The sequence below is a fragment of the Ambystoma mexicanum genome, chromosome 8 (genome assembly GCF_040938575.1).
Source record: "Ambystoma mexicanum isolate Mex_15411 chromosome 8, UKY_AmexF1_1, whole genome shotgun sequence".
Taxonomy (NCBI): Eukaryota; Metazoa; Chordata; class Amphibia; order Caudata; family Ambystomatidae; genus Ambystoma; species Ambystoma mexicanum.
In genome coordinates this window covers 1,626,513,100-1,626,530,192 of record NC_090929.1, presented here as the reverse complement: position 1 = coordinate 1,626,530,192, position 17,093 = coordinate 1,626,513,100, and the positions used below count along the sequence as shown (strand labels likewise).

The following is a 17,093-nucleotide window of genomic DNA, read 5'->3' as shown; positions in this document are numbered from 1 at the left end:
GCTGGGAGCTCTGTGAGCAGCACCCAGGGCTCCTGTGCTGCTGGGGAAGAAGAGACACTACACTCTCCAAATTGTAAGGGGAACACTCCTTTTGCCCTCCAATCACCACTAACTGGGGGCTATTGACAAGGAGCCCTGGACTACTATGCTTCCTGGTGTCTAGGGGCTCAGTTCCCCACTGACTTCCCCGCCAGCTGAAAAGGTGAATGGTGACCTCTCGGCCCTTTAGCTTTGGTCCACAATGCTCCAGATTAGGGACCTACAAACTGTGGTCTCCAGATATTTTAAACTACAACTCCCACGACCCCTCAACATTGGCTACATAGGCTAAGCCTGATGGGATTTGTAGTCCAAAACATCTGGAAAGCCAAGACTAAATAATAACAGCTGTGATTCTGGTAAACTCTGCAAGTGCCCCAGGGGTCCCCAGGTTTACATGCTATTGGAGCAACATTACAGCCACTTCTTCTCCACCCACCAACATAACTCACTCTCCCCCCTCTGCTGACAAACATTGCACACGCAGTGGAAACTGGGAGCCTCAGGAGGCAGACACAGGATTCTCTGTGGTTGGGGGTCAGTGGGGAAACCTTGTGCCCCAAAATGCAGTTATGTGTTAGTGCACCGGAGCCTCTCTCTTGCCACCGCCACCCTGCTTCAGTCCTGGTAAAAGCTTGGAGAGTGGTGATGATGTTTAGAGCGCTGCACTGCTTCTTAGCTGGAGGAGGTGTGGGGGCGGGGGGGTTCAGCCTCATTCACCCTCTCCCAACATTGCAATTCTTTGAGCCCCGTCTCCTGTCTGTTCACTTCACCCCCAGATGCAGTTTTTCGGGCCAATGCTGCTCTGATGATGTTGGGGGAACTAGAATGCCATTCTGTGCCCCCCTTTCCCTCCAAACATGAACCCAGTGGCAGTATAGCTCTACCTCCAACCACAGTGACTGCATCTGCCCTTGGCATACAGGTTGGCAGTGCTTCCGTTGAGCTATCCAGGACCCCTTTTTTGGCCATTCTGACATGACAGCTGCACACTTAAAATTAAATAATATACACAATGTTGACTAATCTGGGTCACACGTGTACTGATATCTTCAATAGGCAATACCGTGCTGTCACACATTTACTGATATCTTCAATAGGCAATACTATGCTGTCACCAATACTGTGCTGTCACACATTTACTGATATCTTCAATAGGCAATGCTGTGCTGTCACACATTTACTGATATCTTCCATAGGCAATACTGTGCTGTCACACCTTTACTGATATCTTCAATAGGCGATACTGTGCTGTCACACGTTTACTGATATCTTCAATAGGCAATACTGTGGTCACACATGTACTTATATCTTCAATAGGCGATACATACTGTGCTATGAAAGATCCAGATTGTCCCCGTGTGTCTGAATTGTGACTTTTCAATTTTGTTGTTGCGCTGTCTTTGCAAATAGTGGGGTGCTTGGTTGGGGGAAATAAAAATGTTTATGATACAAACCCGATGGCTCCGTCTACTTGTGTTTCTGCTGCTCCTGCTGCCGAGTCTATGACCATGCACTGGTTTATGATCACTGATTACCCTAAGGAATCAGGCCTTGAACACGCATGTCACATATACAGTGGGCATAACATTATAGTTGTGATGAAATGATTTAATGTTGTCTCCCATTTAACGTTCACACTATAGGAGGTAATAATCCATGCGGTTTGCACTTGCTAATGATTAAGGGAGTTGTGCTGTCACTGTCCATGAAAGAGATGGTGTTTCCAGTATGTTGGATAGGGATTGTTGCTGTCACATTCACTGGAAATGAGATTGCTACTGTCATCTTCCTTACAGGAGGGAGATGTCAGTATTAATTCATTTGAAAAAGACATTGCTGCTTGCAATCTTCTTCAGAGGATTGGCTGGTGCTGACATCTCCCGTGGAGGAGAGATTGATACTGTCATCTTTATTGAAGGAGGGATTGCTACTGTCGTCTACCTTGAAGGAGGGATTGCTACTGTCATCTCCCATGCAGGAGGGATTGTTACTGTCATCTTCTTTGCAGGACGAATTTCTACTGTCATCTGTATTGATGGAAGGATTGTTACTGTAATGTTCCTTGGAGGAGGGATTGCTAATGCCATCTTCCTTGGAGGAGGGATTGCTACTGTCATCTTTTTTAAAACTGAGGATTGCTTCTGCCATCTTTCATAGAGGAGAGATTGTTATTGTCATGTTATTGGAGGAGGTCTTGCTACTGCTATTTATTTATTTATTTATTCAGATTTGTAGAACGCACGTCAGCCCGGGGGCATCGTGGCGCTTGTTACAGACATATCTTGGTTACAAACAATACAATACAAATAAAGCAATATTAACAAGGAGTACATTATTTACAGTGGGAAATGGCATTTGTACAGTAGCAAAGCAGTATATTTACATGGATTCGCAGGGGTCACATTATTGTGCAAGGAAAGAGGTCTTCAGTTTCCTACGAAAGATCCGGAGGGAGTTTTCCGCTCTAATCTCTGCAGGGAGAGCGTTCCAGGTCTTGGCGGCAATGTAGGGTAAGCTTAGGCCACCAGCTTTGGCTTTTTTGATGCGTGGGATGCAGAGTAGGTTGGTGCATTGCGTCCTGGTCGGACGGGTGGAGGAGGCTTTGGAGATGGTCTCTGATAGATAGGACGGGGCGGACAGAGAGAGGCATTTGTGGGTGAGGGTGAGGATTTTGAGTGTGATCCATTCTTTAACCGGGAGCCATTGGGCTGAGTGCCTGGCATGGGAGATATGCTCTCTTCTTGGGATGCTGAGAGCGTCCCGGAGCGCATTATTCTGTGTGACTTGGAGTCTGTCTAGGTGTTTTGCTGATGCGCCCGCTAGGAGGGCATTGCAATAGTCCAATTTGGCTCCAATGGTTGCTCTGGCTATGGAGAGGCAGTTGGGTTTGGAGAGGTAAGGCTTGATGGTGTTTATGAGTTTAGTGGTATGGGCAGATGAGGAGGTGATAGCGCTGACTTGTCTGTTCATAGATGCAGAGGTGTCTATGTATACTTCCAGAGTCTTTACCACTGTGGAGACGGGGATGATGGAGTTTTCAATGGAGAAGTTAGCGTACAGTATGTCCAGTTTGTCTAGGGTGCTCTGTTGACCCAATATCATGATTTCCGTCTTGTCTCCATTTAGGCAGAGGCCGTTTACTGCCATCCAGGTCTGGATGATGGCGTAGATCGAGTGGAGTGCCTTTGCGTCGTCGTGGTATGAACCTGAGAGGGGTAGAAGTACTTGTGTGTCGTCCGTGTAGTTTGTGTATGTGATGCCGTAGGAGTCGAGTTTGTCAAAAAGTGGTTTAGTGAACAGGTTGTAGAGTGTGGGAGCCGTGCAGGACCCTTGAGGGACTCCGCAGTGGATTGTCGTGGGAGTGGCATTGGCGATGTCCGAGAAGACTTTCATGGCTCTACCCTCTAGGAAGGAGGTGACCCATAGAGCTGATTCTTTAGAGAAGTTGGCAGAGTGTGTGAGGTGAGGGTCTTGTGATCGACTAGATCAAAAGCAGCCGAGAGGTCTAGGAGGAGCAAGAGAGCTGGCTTGTTCATGATTTGGGTGATCTGATTTTTAAGGTCCACCAGGGCTGTTTCTGTGCCATGTCCTTTCCGGAAGCCCGATTGCCTAGTTCCAAGGATGGAGTGGGTTTCTAGAAAGTGCTGGATTTGGCAATGTGCAGCTTTGTCGAGTAATTTCAGGAGGAATGGCACTGTGGTTGTTGGTCTGTAGTTGTTGAGTTGTAGGGGGTCGAGGTTAGGTTTTTTTAGGAGGGGCCGGACCCAAGCCTCTTTGAGGCTAGCAGGGATAATGCCTGTTTTAAAAGACGCATTGATGAAAGCCGTAAAGAGCGACGCAAAGCAATCTGCGCAGTCTTTGACGAGTTTTGGTGGGCAGACATCGCCTTTGCAGGGGGAGGGTTTGAGATTTTTTAGTATTTAGTAGATTGATAACTTCTGTTTCAGTGACGTCCCTGACAGAGAAGTCAGGTATGGTGGGCTTGGACGGGGAGGGTGAGGCGTTAGAAGGCTTGGTACTTGTCTGTAGTGCTTTGCAATGGTCTTTGATTTTCTTTTGGAGAAGGTCAATTTTGTGTAGCATGGCCATTTGAATGCTGGCACACCACGCTTCTTCTTTGATTATTTCAGCTGGGGCATTGGGGGGGAGCTTGTTGAAGATGGCGAAGATCTCTTTAGTGTGCGATTTGGCATTAGAGATTTGTGCGTTGAATGCGTTGGCTTTAGCAGCAGTGATGGCTGTTTTGTATTGCTTGGAGATTAAGTTGAACTCATTTTTGGTGCTGTTGCAAGGGTTGGATTGCCAGCTTTTTAGAGCTGCTCTTTTGTGGGAGCGCATTGAGTGCAGTTCTTTCAGTGAACCAGGCGTTGGCGTGTAGTGATTTCTTTTCTTTTTTCCATTCGAGTGGTGCTATTTCATTGATAGCTTTAGTGACGACATTTTTGTAGATGTCTGCCAGAATATTGGGGTCATTTGCGAAGGCGGGTGCTAGTTTAGGGGTGTTGAGGTACGGGCTCAGGTTGTCCTCTTTGAGTTTTTTTGAGCTTCTGACTTGTGCAGCGATAGCAGGGGTCAGAGTTTTGTGATATATGGTGATAGGGATCGAGAATTCGATGCAGTTGTGGTCGGTCCACGGCAATGATGAGATCGAGGGGATAGCGGAGAGACAATTATGGTCTGCGACCCAGTCTAGAATACGGCCTTTGGCGTGAGTGGGAGTTTCTACTTTTTGGGTGAAGCCTAGGTCGTTAAGTTCTTTGGAGAGGGCGACTGCAGATTTGTCTTTAGAATCATTAAATCCGAGGTTGAAGTCTCCTAGGAGAAGGGTATTGGTGGAGCTTTTGATATTATTGCTGAGGATGTGGATGATGCTTTCCTGAGAGTCAGGGGTGGTGCCTGGGGGGCGATATAGTAGGTGAATGTTGATGGTGCTGTTGGGTGACAGTGTGAGTTTGGTCGATAAGAGGTCAGAGTTGTTGGTCGAGGAGTGGCTAACAAGTCGGAGCGGAAGATTCTCCTTGTAGATGAAGGCTACTCCGCCTCCTATTCGTTCAGGTCTGTCTTGTCTGAGTATGGTGAAGCCAGGTGGTAGTGCAAGAGTGATGGCTGGGCCTGATGCTTCATGTAACCATTTTTCTGTGATGGCTAGTAGGTCAATGTTGTTATTAGTTATGAGGTCATGAATATCAGATGCGTGAGCTGGGAGGGATCGAACATTGAAGAGGGCACATTTTATGTGAGGTATGATTGTGGAGGTGAGGGTGATAGATGTGACTGATGTGTTATGTGTGGTTATAATGTGGGGTGTGGTTAGGTTAGTGTGTGGTTGTTTGTGGGTGAGAGGGTGTTCAATGTGAGGGATGTGTTTGGAGAGGATTCTGAGTTCAATGGGTGGGGGTTGGGTGCTGAATATTGTGGTCTGTGTGCGAGCTCTGAGTCTATCCAGTCTGAACATTCTAGCGGTGCAGTGTGCAGGGGGTGTGTTAGTGCGATGCGAATGAGTTTGTGAGGTATCCGGGGCAGCGGGTTGTATTGGATGGGGTGTGGGCTGTGTGGCATGAGTGCGAATTGAGGGCGGATTGATGTGTACGGTTGGTGAGCAGTGAGTGTAGCAAGGAGAGTGAGCAGTGTGGTGGTGGTGGCGGCGAGCTTGCAGATGGCTATGGGCATGATTGTGTGCTAGGTGGGGCGCAGGAAGATAGCAGGTGGTCAATAAGCGACCATAAGGCACAACTAGATTGCAGGGTGGTCAATAAGCGACCATAAGTCACAGCTAGATTGCAGGGTGGTCAATAAGCGACCATAAGGCACAACAAAAATGCAGGGTGGTCAATAAGCGACCATAAGACACAACTAGATTGCAGGGTGGTCAATAAGCAACCATAAGGCACAACAAAAATGCAGGGTGGTCAATAAGCGACCATAAGGCACAACTAGATTGCAGGGTGGTTAATAAGCGACCATAAGGCACAACTAGATTGCAGGGTGGTCAATAAGCGACCATAAGGCACAACTAGATTGCAGGTTGCTTGGAGGAAGCATTTCTACTGCCCCCTTTTGTAAGTGAAGATTGCTACTGCCATCTTCCTTAGAGGAGAAATTTCAACGGTCATATTCTTTGGAGAAGGTATTGCTACTGTCTTCTTCCATGGAGGAGGGATTCCTACTGTCACCTTCCTTGGATGATGGATTGCTACTGTCTTCCTTACAGGAAGTATTTCTACTGTTGTATCTTTTGGAGAAGGTATTGCTACTGTCATCTTCCTTGGAGGAGGGCTTGTTACTTCCACCTTCCTTGGAGGAGGGAATGCTACTGTCAACTTCCTTGCAGGAAAGATTGCCACTGCCATCTTCCTTAGAGAAGGGATTGCTACTGTCATATTCGTTGGAGAAGGTATTTCTACTATCATCTTCGTTGCTGGAGGGATTGCTACTTCCCACTTCCTCGGATGAGGGATTGTTAATGTCCTCGTCCTTGCAGGAAGGATTGCTACTGCCATCTTCCTTAGAGGAGGGATTGCTACTGTCATTCTTTGGAGAATGTTTTGGTACTGTCATCTTCCTTAGAGGAAACATCGCTACTGCCATCTTCCTTGAAGGAGGGAGTGTTACTTTCACCTTCCTTGCAGGAAGAATTTCTACTGCCATCTTCCTTGGTGGAGGGATTTCTCCTCTCATATTCTTTGGAGAAGGTACTGCTGCTGTGATCTACCCTGGGGGAGGGATTGCTACTGCCATCTTCCTCAGAGAAGGGATTGCTAGTATCATATTCTTGCTTTCTTCCTTTGAGCAGGGATTGCCACTGACACCTTTATTCGATGATGGGGGACTGCTACTGCCATCTTCCTTAGATTGTCAATTCTACATTTCTTGGGCGAATGGTTGTTGCTGCCTTCTTCAGAGGAGGGGCTGTTGCTGGAATCTTGCATGGAGGCAGGCAGAGTAAAGGCATTGGGTGCTCTCATCTTCTTCAAGGGGGCGTGGTTTCTTTCACCGTCCTTAGAAAAGCTTTGACGTGGGCATGGGGTTATTGTTGGCATGTAGAATAAAGGATCATTGCAGCCCCCTTTCATTACCGGACTGATACTGCAATGTTTTTATATTTATAATGCACCTATACAGAAAATGGTGTTTCAAGGCGCAAGAGGACGTGTTGATGCTTGGTGGAATGATTTTTGCTGTCCTCTTTCTTGAAGTAGAGGCTGTTTCTGAAACATACCTTGGAAAAGGTGCTGTTGCTATTGTTACTGGGGTGGGATGGTGGGGGCGTTGTTCCGTAAGGGTGGCCCTACATTTATTTAATTATTTTTTATGACGCGCCTAATACCATACTTGAGTTCGGTTTCTAAGCGCTGATCCGGGATTCGAACCTTTGTTGTTCTGCGTGGTCTTGCTTCCATGACCAGCGCATTGCCCATGTGCTATCCTCCGATCGCTAAGAGTTTGCTGTGACAACAAATCATAGAGAAGGGTTTGATTATCCCCACACCCTTGAAGGAGAGGTTGCTGTTTCAGCCTTTGTTTGTGGAACATGGTTTTCTGCAATTTTATTTCATAAAGGGATTGCTAGTGTCATCTGACGTAAGAAGGGGCTGCGTTTGTGATTTTTATTTTGTATGTGTATTTATTTGGGAAACAGCAACAGTGCTTCTTCCGGAGATGAAGTGTAGACCCTGTGTCATTGTGTAGCCAATAGCAGTTTTGTTCCCCTGTGTTAACTGCAGAGGATAGTGTAAAATACTGCCTGGGACAGGAAGGGTTAAGCTTTGAGTGCAGCACTTCCTGTTTGTGATGTCACGATAGCTGTTTATTTGCTGGGCTGTTCTGAATAGCAATGAAGAGTGCCTGGCTGAAGGTGTCAGCAGGGCCTCCCCAGAGAGGCTGGAAGAGAGTAACTGTATTTTAGTAAACACATGACTGCCAGCTGACTGGACCCATGAGTCTGAGGACCTTGGCAGGAAAGAGATTCTGTGAGGAGAGAAGGGAACCACAGAGTGCAGTGATCAGAGGTATTTCAAGTGAGATGTTGATTGATCAATGGCCCTGGAGTCCAGTCTGGACTACAGGGATCCTCCTTTGAAATCCTTAGCTCTCCCTACCATAGGCAGCACCAGTGGTCGAAGTGAGAAGGAACGGTCGGGAGCGGAGTTCCACTACTTTTATTTTTTATTTTACGAGATTCAAATGGGAATGGGGATTTACAATTACCGGTGCCTGAATTCCCGGAATGCCGGGGTTGGAATGTCCCGGTGTTTCTGGCAACCCAGGCGCCAATTAAACTTACAAGTCCGGCGGCAACCTGCCGGTTTTACCAGCACGGTTACCGCCGGACTTGTAATGAGGCCCACTGACTTGCTGGCCTTATGGAGTTTAACGTTGGTTACAGGGTAAAACATGTACATTTCTTTCCCCGTAAAGTATGTTGAAGAAATGCTTTAGAATGTATTATCTTGTATGTATTTATTAAAGGTTGAATTTTGTGTTTCAACCAAATAATAAAAAAATAAAAATAAAAATTCTGCCAAAAGCATCATGGATTCCTATGGACTCCAACAAATGAGGACTTACATCACCGACCGACCGCCACTTGTAAACCAGCGGTAAATCCACCGGACCAAGTGGTGGCAATGGTAATTCAGTTTTGCTGTATTTGGGCAGATTTACCACTGGAATACCGCCAAATTTGTAGTGAAGCCCACAGTCCCAAGATGTGACCTTTCCAGATACCACGGTGTAGTGGTACCTGCCAGTGTGTGATAGGCAGAGGTCTGAGGGAACTGTGAGCACAAATGAATCTGCTCCCTTTATTTTTCTCAGATTTCTTTTGGCCTGTCACTATTTATTACAAAGTCACTATAATTCCTAACTATGAACACTGAGTCATCATCCCTTCCTCAACAAAATCCTGCATCAGATAAATAAAACACTTGATACCTGTAAAGATGAAGGCAAGTGACAACATCATTATGTTGAAACAACTTTATTATATTAGTCTCAAGCAGCGAAGTAAGAGACCCCCAACACAGGCAATGTCCAGGGTCCAACTGACCACAGTCAAAGAACAACATTCTAAAATAATAACACTCCATAGCAGATGACACACAGAAATTCTAACATGGAATGGCACAGCCCTATTGCTGGCCTGGTGGCACTAACATGAGAACCTATATACAACACAACCCAAGTAAAGTTTTGATTTATCGTGAGTTCCTGTGTGAAATGGAGTGTGAGCCGCCACATAATATGGCCGGAATCTGTTGCCCTAACAATGACTGGAGGAACTGATGTACACTCTTATCTCTATGCACGCTCACACTAAGATTTTGGGGATCTGCCCCTATATCTTGATATATACAGGTAGCAGACCCTCAACATAGAAACAGGATTGTGCAGAGAAGTAAGGAGGTCGGAGGCGAGCCGTGGAGGCAGTCAAGGGCTCACCAGATCAAACAGCAGTAATCCATATGTGGAAGCATAGGTGATGGTGCCAGGGGAAGATGGGAACTTGGAAGGGGGGCAGGACAGGCTGACATTGCGGAATATAGAACTATATGCAAAGCGGAAGGTTGATGCCGTTGAAGGTCTTAGCTTCTCCATGCAGACAGTGGAGGTGCTTTTTTAAAGAAGTCTGCGAGGTCTGTACCCTAGCATAGTCTTGCTGCTGGTACCATAAATTTTGGGGCTGAAGTAGGAGGGTTAAATGAGGGTAAAGGAATGGAGGTGGAGGAGATTGAAAGGGCCAAGGGGTCACATCATGTCAGATGGTGAGCATGTGAGGGATGGACTCTTCTCGATAGGGAGGTCAACCATACATTGCTTTGAAGACGAGGAGAAAGAGTTTAAAGAGGGACGGTTGCTGCGTGGAGAGCCATCCAAATGGAGGCGATGGGCGGGCATGGGGAAAGAGTGAGGTAGGTTAAAGAGAGTGAGGGTATCCGACTTCAGTATCTTTTTAATGGGGGAAAGGGATTTATTTATTTATTTATTTATTTATTTATTTATTTATTTATTTATTTATAGAGCGCTTTAAACCAAGGCGCTGTACAATGGAACAACAAAATACAGAATATACAGGGGGTTTCCATAAAGAGGCTGTGGAAATGGCAGTATCCATATGTCACTTGTTGTTTATTGTGGGTTTTCATTTGACCAATGTATTGAGAGACTTTCATGTTTCCCAAATATATTTTCAACCTTGCACTACATATGACTGTATATGCACTACACTGTTTATGCAAGCTGTACACGGTTTGTGCGTCAGTATTTTTGTCAAGTGCTTGCATGTTCCCCAACATTCCCTGATCACTATATTTTGTACCTTCGTAATCCCTACAGTTGCTTATTTCTGGCACACTGGACATTGTTCACAACGGGATTACCTTCCTCCCAAAGGCCTGGCCAACTCCCCTGTCAGAAAACCTGTTCAGCAGCTTCCTTGAGCCAGAAAACAGGCCCAGTGTAATCTGCCCCCTAGTGCTGAATCTTTACTCCCCTTCCCTGAGCCACTCCTCCACTACCCAGTGACAGTTGGCCTTCCCTCTGCAAGTCACCAAGCTAGCTCCTGATGGAAACCTACATTCCCCACCCAACAATTAGTGTGCCCTTTGGCCCCAACTGCCGGTATAATTGCATCTCCCCATACCCTACAATTATCATCCCCTCTGGTCTCAAACTGCCAACTCCCCTGACCTGGGAATCACAAACAATACCTGAATGTGTGTGCCCCACTCTACATCCTATCGCCCTTGGGAACGATCCTGGCAACACTTGCCCAAACAAACACTTGCCTGGGCGAGAGGCTGGCCCTGCAGTAGGTGGAGCAACATCCTTATATAAGCCTGTGGAGAAAGGACTGGGGACTCACTCACTCTGCTTTCTTTGGTTGCTGGTGGTGGTGTGCTGACGGGGAGGGCAGTAGAGCCCAGAAGGCCCCTTCCACGGGTAGCCTTGTCTTCTCTCTTCATTTCTTCCCAACAGTAGGGCTCCTGACCTGTCTGCCCTCTCTCCTCTGTGTGTTTGTGCCTCTCTCTGGGTCCCTCTCTGTGTGTGTCCCTGTGTGTGTGTGTGTGTGTGTGTCTCTCTGTATATGAGTGTGTCTGTGTGTGTCTGTCTGTGTCTGTGTTCCTGTATGTGTCTCTGTGTCTGTGTATGTCTCTCTCTCTTTGTGTGCATGTCTCTGTGTGTGTGTCTCTATGTGTATGTGTCTGTGTGTGTGTCTGTGTGTGTCTGTGTGTGTGTATCTGTGTGTGTCTCTGTGTATGTCTGTGTGTGTGTCTCTTTTTCTCGTTCTCCTTCTCTTTCCCCCTCATGTGTCTCTGTGTGCGCTCTTTCACTGGGCCCCAACTTTCTCATTGGGTGCCCCTCTTTCTCTCCCACTTCCTTTCTCTTTTGTCTTCCCTCTCTCAGCCCTCTGTCTCTACCAACCCCCTGCTCCCACTTCCTCTTCAGCCCTTTCCTTCAGGTCCCTGCTCCCCTATGCATCCAAGGGTACTCCCCAGGCCCACAGGTTCCATGCCAGTGGGTGTGCCTAGCTAGTGTGCCTGTCATCAATGCCCCGCCTTGTGCCCGCATTCCAGTGTAGGCCATCACTTGTGTCCAGTGTGTCTGATTTGTGCTTCTGGCAATGAGTTCCTGGTTTCTTCTGACTTTAGTGTCTTCATTGTGTTCCCACTTTTCAGTGCATCCTGCCTTTTATTGCCAGAGGGTGGACCCAGTCTGCCTGCGTACACAACGCACCTCTTGGTCTGTTGACTCCCTGGTGCAAAACGGTAGCCCTGTCTGGGGTCTCCCTCACGGCCTTCCCCATTTTGGCCTGCCTGCCTCCCACTTCCACAAGGCTGCAGCAGTAGCGGCTGAGGTCTAAAAAAGGAACGGAGGGATTTGGTGAAGTGGTGGCAAGGTGAGGCCTGATCTTGCAGATGGTTTATAGTGATAATTTCGAAAACAATCATGTTGAAAGTCATTATTTCGAGAAAAAAATGTCGAAAAAAAAAAGTCGAATTGTTTTTTTCAATACGTTTTTTTTTCGAAATGTCCCCCCCAACCCCCCTTTTTTGATTTTATTTTGGTTTTACCCCTTTTTTTTACTCCCGTACCCCAAAATAAATATATAATTTAAAAAACAGAATTCGAAAAAAATTTTCAACATTTTATTTTCGACATTTTTGTCATTCGACATTATTTTTTCGAAATTATGACTGACCACCCTTGCAGATAAGAGGCTGCTATGGGCCGCAAGGCCATTGGAGGTGACAAACAGGTTGAGTTTGAGACAAGTCTCAAGAAGGACCCCCTGGCTTTACAGAGGGGTTGCTAATACCAGCTTCCGTTGTGTAGTGATAGTCACTGCTAATTCCTTCAACAGATATTTAAGTGCAGGAGTGGGCGGAGCCTACAATGATTCCTTATGGGAATTCAGGACGAGCATAGACACCCATAGCACCTAAGGGTTGCCGGACCCGCTACTGCTTACATAGAAGCTGGCAAGGAGTTAAGCATTCCAACGTCTTGTTTGCATTACACAGATGGACAGTGGGTGGAATAGGCCACTTTTCTGGATGGAATCGGTGGCCTCACCTGCTTATTTGAAGAAAGGGTTGCAGGGATACTTTGGCACCATACATTTTATTTGGCTGTACACCACTAAGTGCTAACTTATTTCCTTTCATACTGGCCATATTTTACATTAGGCAATTTCATCTAAGGTCTAGGGGTATCAGTGCCCATGGGGTTCCAGGAGGGAGCATGCTCTACAAGACTGGATAGCTTAGTTATAGGATATTGACTGTGGCATCATCAGCGGATGTATGCCAGGGGCACATTTCAGCCCTAAAAACATCAAATATGTGCCCATTGTAAGCGAGGGGGCAGAACATGGTACTTTATGTCTGGGACAGAGCTGCATGGGGCAGTTGTTGGCCAACTGGGGCAGTTGTTGGCCAGAGTTGGGTCCTGAGGTTCTGCCCAGAGTATGGCACCTAAGGAAGACTGCAATTGTTGTGTGAGTCTGCTTCATGCATTCGTTCGTTCGTTCGTTCGTTCGTTCGTTCGTTCGTTTGTTTGTTCGTTCGTTCTTTTGTTCGTGCATGATGCTGGGGGCAGCCCCTGGGCTGCCGGAGGAGTCATTTGGGCAATGTAATGTAATGTAAGGTAAAGTGGTCTTATATAGCGCCCTCCTGCGAAAAATGTTGGCCTCGCTGTGCATGGCTCTGCAAGAAAGGAGGGCAGGGTGTGGTCGTAGGATAGCGGGAAAGCAGATGCAGAAACGTTTGGCGTTGATGGATGCAGGTAGAAGGTATCCGTTACCTGTGTTGCTTGTGGTTGGTACTGACCGGGCAGGTTATACATAAGGGCAACCCCTAGATTGTGGAGTGCAAAATAAACAGCATGGTTGTTGATAGAATATATATAGGGTCTGAATCTATCAAGCACACTAGGCCTTGGAGATCGCCTATAGGAATGTGGGGGTTGTAAGGATGCACAATTTTAGTAGTGAGGAGTTAGTTGAGGGGATGGCGAGTAGGGGCGAAGGTGTTGTCACTTCCTGGTTCTTGGTGGTAGATTTCACTGAGATTAAAGGGTGCGGACCAGTGCCACACAGGAGAGATTTCATGAGCCAGATTGGGTCCTGCAGATGGTAGTGCCAATAGCTTCGAAGAAGGCTTTTTGTAATTTAACCCAAGTTTCTGCTGCACAGTCTTTAGTCGGTTGCTATTCTTTTCAATCGTAAAAAATCCAACAGTGTTGCTTAACATGTGTGGGCAGTAGCTTCAAAATCAGTACATGCCATCGTTTCTGCGCTGCCCAGCTCCAGTCAGAAGGCGCAGACTGAATACCGCTCACAGCCAGCAGGCTCTTTGTCCTCAGTGCTTTTCTCATGTTAAATGTAATTATTTAATCGGACCTCTTGAAGCGGGCTGAATATGTGTTGACAGCATAATTATGCACACTGCTTTGCTGACCACTGGACTTTCTGTTCAACACAAATATTTAGAATTAGGAATAAGTGCTTTTCAGAGCAAACACTGACTGACAGATACACTCATTAAGGCTGGGCACTTTCGAAGCGGCGCTCCGTTGCACCTGCACCTCGGTCTCCACAATCGCCTGGTGTACCCAGATGAAACAGGTAGCCAGTGCAGCCCTGTATTCCCGTCAACTACGCGCCATGGATTGTATTACAGACAGTTTGCACTGATGCAAGAGAAGCACTTGGATCAAAATTGCCATAGTGCAGAACAACTATTCTTTCAATGCATTGTTGCCCCTATATTTGTCCTAGTGCACTCGGTGAATGTTTTTTGCACTAGTGCAATGTTGCCATAATGCTAATTGCACTTACACCAGTGCAATGTGTCTGTCATACCGCTCATGCTTGTGCATAAGCAACAGTGCCCTGAACTTCCTGTGCTATCGCAAGCACCTTGCTGGATTCATTGCACTCTCCCGCTGAGCATTTCTGTACTTCCACGCATCGCGCATGCCTTCAGCCACACGGCTCTTTGTACTTTCCACTACATTATTGGTCCCATGTTCTGGTCAGGAGTGCACTCTGAAACAAAGGTGTCCCTGCAACTGACTTTAAAAATGGGCGAGCATGCCCAACCCTTCTACATGGGATTTGAGGGATTCTCCCACAAGAAAATGTGGAAACGATGGGTCCAAACAGTGCATTTTAAACCACATGCCTCCTTGCATTAAAGGCATTATAAATATAACAAACACCGAACATGTCACATTTGCTGGGAGCAAAGAGTTACAAACCAGAAGCTTTTTAACAAATGTTGTACTTCAAAGGGATGTGGGGTGAGCTTTAAGGAAGAGTGCATGGTGGAGGGGCTAAGAGGAGCAGAAAACCTTTGTACCCACACAAAAGCGGTTCAGGGCCCCACCGGGAAATCTCCAGAGTTCCCTGTAGGCCAGTCCACTGGTGGTTCCAGTTTCTGATATTTAAGTGGTCAATCACTAGGTTTGTTTTCTTGTAGAACAAAGGGGCAATTCCAATTGTTTTCTTGCCTGGCCTATTTGCACGAAAACCCATTGCATATGTGCATATTATTTTTTTTACATGATGCTATCCATGTAATAACATCCAAAACTTGTTTTTTCCAAGAGCTTGCTACAGCTGTTCTTACCATCTTGCAGATCTGTGAATTATAAGTGCTGCTATTATAACAACAGTCAAAATATTGTGCTTGGGAGAATAAAGGCTTAGTCAGACCAGCTGAGATTCAAGCCGACCATCTGCAGGTTGAACACATATGCCGACACTGCACGTTTTTTATTTATTTAATTTGATCATTTATGGTGCGGACCTAGCTCGAGAGCAGCAGAGCGCTTTACAACATATGGAAGCCAGCGTTGGGCATGGCGTTTTTATACAGTCGCGCATTACTGTTAGTGGTAGGTTGGAAGAACATGGATTGAGTCTTGGGGGAGGTACTGATGGAATTCTGGTACTGGAGGACAGTGGGGAAATTCCAAGCCTGCAGTGGGATAGAGTTCCAGAGAGTCTGGGTGTGGCTGGAGGAAGGCTGTTTGCGAGTGTGCAAGCGAGTGCTCACTTCAGTGAGCTATCTGACCAGCCTTATACCTCAAGGCACTATGTTGCTCATATTCCATTGTGTTATTAGTTCCAGAAGTTCTGGCACTATGGAAATATCTAAAATTGCCCCCCACCCCCAGTCGATGCAACATATCTGGTACAACGCACTGTGATGGCCATTTCACTGCTGCTTTTCTGCTGCTCTTTTAAGGGGGGGCAACACCCCAGAGTCACCTGCTGCCATCTCCTGCACCCCCACACCTCAAATTCCCCTTTTACCTACTCCCTAGCACCACTCCACACTAACCAATACTGCAAAAAATATGGTAAAATGCCCCGTCGCAGTGAAACCGCCAGGGTGAGTTGTGTGGGTACTGATTGGGCACTCCTGATTTTCCGAGCCAGGCACGTGGAACGTTAAAGCCAGCTGCCAGTTCTCAATTTCCATTGATTTAAACCATCATAAAGAATTTTGCAGATTGTAGCATTCCTTATTTGACAAAAGTAAAGAATTTAAACTAATTTAATAAGACAGAAAAATCCCCAAGGCAAATGTTTTTTTTAACCAGAACCCCCAGAAATGTAAACTATTGTTTCATGGTAGCAAAATGAAGTATTTTGCTCCAGAGCAGCCAGGCCCTGTACAGGGTGTGTGCAGCCAGCGTTTGGGCCAGCATCTTTTAACAGTATCGTAGTACTGTGAGTTGAGGTTTGTGCGTCAGTATGTGCATCCATTGGGATTAGGCCTTGTTCAGGTATCGCTGAAAAAAGCCATATTTTGAGAGATTTGGGAAATTGGAGAATCATGGGCGCATTCCGAGCCGACCCCGGGATCGAGTTCCGGAGGGTGGCTGAGGGACAAAAGAAGGATTATTTGCAGGTCCTCTCTTTGCGGATGAGTTGTGATTCAAGCCGGTTGGTTGATTTGCTGCGCGAGGATCGTGTGCCACCAGATATGTGGTGCTTAGCCACCAGGTGTACTGATGTGCTACTCGTGACTGCTTTGTAGGTGATACCTGTAGTCTTGAACAGTATCCTGGCCTGGAGAGGAAGCCAATGTAGCTCGCGTATAACCGGGGGGTGGGATTCGGTCAAATTTCTGTGCACTGGTAATAAGAAGTGCGGCAGCGTGGTGCACTGCTTTTAGGGGAGCTAAACGGAGGCCTACGCCACAGCAGAGGGCTCAGAACTTGATAGGTCCTGGTTCACAATAATAATTTCACATTTGTATACATCATTTCCTTTTCAGTGCTGTAATGACAGGTGTTGCCATTACCCGATTTTCTGGCATTCAACATATCGACCTGGGAAAGACGGAGGGCTGGGTTGGCGCTGCACATGTGAAGTGCAAGGCCTGTGCCAGCCTCTTATCCACTGGGCTGTCCACATGACTTAATAAAACAATATAATGAAAAAGACAACAAAGCAACCTGTGCCAGGCTGAGAGATGGCACGGCGCGCTGCTAATGGGGAAACTGAAGCACCATACGTCTAACCATGGCGCATG

The 17,093-nt window shown here is 46.7% G+C and overlaps 1 protein-coding gene across 2 annotated transcripts in view; it reads left to right on the top strand.

Annotated features, from left to right (window-relative positions):
• GFRA1 (GDNF family receptor alpha 1) overlaps positions 1–17,093 on the top strand; it is a 602,771-nt gene that overhangs the window by 139,924 nt on the left and 445,754 nt on the right. The window lies entirely within an intron of this gene.